This window comes from Meles meles, chromosome 3 (assembly GCF_922984935.1).
Source record: "Meles meles chromosome 3, mMelMel3.1 paternal haplotype, whole genome shotgun sequence".
NCBI classification, from domain to species: domain Eukaryota; kingdom Metazoa; phylum Chordata; class Mammalia; order Carnivora; family Mustelidae; genus Meles; species Meles meles.
Genome location: NC_060068.1, coordinates 156,265,730 through 156,269,488, shown reverse-complemented (window position 1 = coordinate 156,269,488; position 3,759 = coordinate 156,265,730). Strand labels below are relative to the sequence as shown.

At 45.3% G+C, this 3,759-nt stretch overlaps 1 pseudogene; it reads right to left on the bottom strand.

Moving 5' to 3' along the window:
• Positions 1-1,137: 1,137 nt before the first annotated feature.
• On the bottom strand, positions 1,138-3,543 carry LOC123937892 (annotated as a pseudogene).
• Between the last annotated feature and the right edge of the window lie 216 nt (positions 3,544-3,759).

Below are 3,759 nucleotides of genomic sequence, written 5' to 3'. Positions count from 1 at the left end.
GTTAAGTCAGGTCCTTGTACTAAGACAGAAGGAAAGAAACAGCTGTCATGGTTTTACGTGGTCGTTCTTGGGAGACAATTTGGCGAAGTCATGCTTCTATCTTAGGCGGCATTGTGAACCTACTATTGTAGTCAGGTGAAGAGCTATTCTTTTGGGAACAGTCTACCAAGAACATAATTCTACTTTACTCTTACTGATGCCAGTTGCTTATCAAATCCATGTTTTCTTGTTTTTCCTGGGCAAGAGCATATTCCCCAGTAGCTCTTTTAAGCTAGTATGTCCTGGTGACTGAGCTGTAGCCAGGGAATATGGAAGGAAATAAGTGCCACTTGTAGGCTTGGACCATATCGACTTTGTGTCAGCATACCTCCATTCTCTTCCTCTCCCTTCTGGTTAGGAGGGAAGACCCAGATGACCCCAGAAACCAGCTATTGATGAGAACAGAGTTCCCATCATCCTGCCTCTCTGAATGATCATGTGGAAGAGGGCCAGACAACCTCTGCTCGCCCACCTGGTTCATCTCTACTGTCCTCAAGTCATTAGACATTTCTGGCTTTATTTGCCACAGAAACTAACATTATCCTGAATATTCTTCATTCTGTAAAACACGTAGAGTATTTCATCTCTCTGATCCAGGTTTATGAAAATAATGCCCTCTTTTTGATATGTCCTGGGTGCTTTTGCTGAAAGTATAAAGGGCTTTCTGACTTTGTTTGTTACTGTCCGAACTTCACTTTTATTTGACAATGTGATTTAATGTCTATATAAGATCCGTTATTCTCCTATTGGATTCCCCATTCACTTTATTTATTTATTTAGGGTTTATTTGTTTGTTGGAGAAAGAGAGAGAGAACACAAACAGGCAGAGTGGCAATCAGAGGGAAAAGCAATCTCCCCTCTGAGCAAAGAACCCCATGCGGGGCTTGATCCCAGGACCCTGGGTTCATGACCTGAACTGAAAGCAGATGCTTAATGGATTGAGCCACTCAGGTGTCGCTCAGTATTTGTTTTTGTTTTTGTATAAAACTGTATTATTCTTTATTTTGCATACTTTAATCTCAGAACAAAATAAACAGGAAAAAAAAATACACATCCAAACCCCTTGTCAAATATCAGAAGGGATAGGACTTGAGGGCCTTCTTCCCTGCCTCAGAGACAGGAGGAAGAAAAAAAAAAACCACTAGACATCAGCAAAGGGAACCAGGTGAACAGGGCCACTCCGGGCTGCTAGGGGGCCATGGGGACACTATACAGAAGGCTCAAGGTCTGCAGGTAGAACTAATCTACTTCTTCCATGCGAGAGGCATCCTCCTCACCCTCAAGGGGGGGGATCTCATCAGGAACAGCAGCACTGGGTTCCTCTGCTGTCACTTCATCTTCATCAATGCCCAGGCCTAGCTTGATCATGCGGTAGATGCGGTTGGAGCGAGTCTGGGGATCCTCGAGTGAGAACCCAGAAGAGAGCAGAGCTGTTTCAAACAGCAGCACTACCAGGTCCTTGACAGCCTTGTCATTCTTGTCCGCCTCTGCCTTCTGCCGCAGCGTCTCCACAATGGGGTGGTCAGGGTTGATCTCTAGGTGCTTCTTGGCCATCATATAGTCCATTGTGGAGTTGTCCCGAAGGGCCTGGGCTTTTATGATCTGCTCCATGTTGGCCGTCCAGCCATAGGTACTAGTCACAATGCAGCAGGGTGAAGACACTAGCCTGTAAGAGATGGTCACCTTCTCAACCTTCTTATCCAAGATTTCTTTCATGAGTTTGCAGAGGTTCTCGAACTTGGCCTTGCTCTCCTCCATTTTCTTCTTCTCCTCTTCATCTTCAGGCAGCTCCAGGCCCTCCTTGGTAACTGAGACCAGACTCTTCCCATCAAACTCCTTGAGTTGCTGCACACAGTACTCGTCAATAGGCTCCGTCATATACACTACCTCGAAGCCCCGTTTTCGCACTCGCTCCACAAAAGTGGAGTTGGCAACCTGCTCTTTACATCACCAGTGATGTAATAGATGGACTTCTGGGTCTCCTTCATGCGTGACACATATTCTGAAAGAGAAGTCATCTCATCCCCAGACTGGGAGGTATGGTAACGCAGCAGCTCAGAAAGGCGGTGCCGGTTAGTAGAGTCCTCATGGATTCCAAGCTTTAGGTTTTTAGAGAACGCCTCATAGAATTTCTTATAGTTCTCCTTGTCTTCTGCCAATTCAGAGAAGAGCTCAAGACACTTCTTCACAATATTTTTGTGAATGATCTTCAAGATTTTGCTCTGCTGGAGCATTTCTCGGGAGATATTCAGGAGCCGATCCTCAGAGTCAACCACACCGCCGCGGATGAAGTTGAGATACTCTGGTATCAATTCATCACAGCTGTCCATGATGAACACACGGCGAACATAGAGTTTGATGTTGTTCCTTTTCTTCTTGTTCTCAAAGAGGTCAAAAGGAACCCGACGGGGGATGAAGAGCAATGCCCTGAATTCCAGCTGACCTTCTACAGAGAAGTGCTTGACTGCCAAGTGGTCTTCCCAGTCATTAGTAAGGCTCTTATAAAACTCTCCATATCCCTCCTGAGTAATGTCATCAGGGTTTCTGGTCCAAATGGGCTTGGTCTTGTTCAGTTCTTCCTGATCAATGTATTTCTCTTTAATCTTCTTTGTTTTCTTCCTCTTGTCTTTCCCACTATCATCCTCCTCATCTGAGCCCACATCTTCAATCTTGGGCTTCTCCTCCTCATCTTATCTTCTTCCTCCTTGTCCCCTTTCTCCTCCTCTGCCTCATCATCACTGATTTCTTTCTCTCGTTTCTTCTCCAAATAAAGGGTGATGGGGTAACCTATGAACTGCGAGTGCTTCTTCACCACTTCTTTGACACGTCTCTCCTCTAAATATTCTGCCTGGTCTTCTTTAAGATGGAGAATCACTTTGGTACCCCGGCCAATGGGCTCACCATGGTCTGCACGCACAGTGAAGGAGCCCCCAGCAGAAGACTCCCAGGCATACTGCTCATCATCATTGTGCTTTGTGATAACCACCACCTTCTCTGCCACCAGGCAGGCAGAATAAAAGCCAATGCCAAACTTCCAATCATGGAGATGTCTGCACCAGCCTGAAGAGCCTCCATGAATGCTTTAGTTCCAGACTTGGCAATTGTCCCCAAATTATTTATGAGATCGGCTTTGGTCATGCCAATGCCTGTGTCCACCAGAGTCAGGGTGCGTTCCTGGGGATTGGGGATGATGTCAATTTTCAGCTCTTTACCACTGTCCAACTTGGAAGGGTCTGTCAGGCTCTCATAGCGAATCTTGTCCAAGGCATCAGACGCATTACTGATCAACTCCCAAAGGAAAATTTCCTTGTTAGAATAGAAAGTATTGATGATGAGGGACATAAGTTGGGCAATTTTTGCCTGGAAGGCAAAAGTCTCCACCTCCTCCTGTCCATGGTGCACTTCCTCAGGCATCTTAAAAGAGAAGAACTGCAAGCACTACAGACCACGGTAAGTAGGGACTGCGTCCGGCAGCGACTCCGCCACGAGACCGCACGGGGGTGACTCAAGAGAGTCGCTCAGTATTTGTTTTAATGCCACTGTCACTATTTCCTTTCAAGAAATTTTCAGCGATATTTAAATTAATTATACATAATTGAATTATCTGTTTTCTTATTTGTTTTTTAGTGTTGGGTAAGAGAATTGTGAGTTTTTTTTTGTTTTTTTTTTTTTTTTCAGGTAAAGCCTCAAGTATATTTGGGCTACATGGTTTTGGACAGA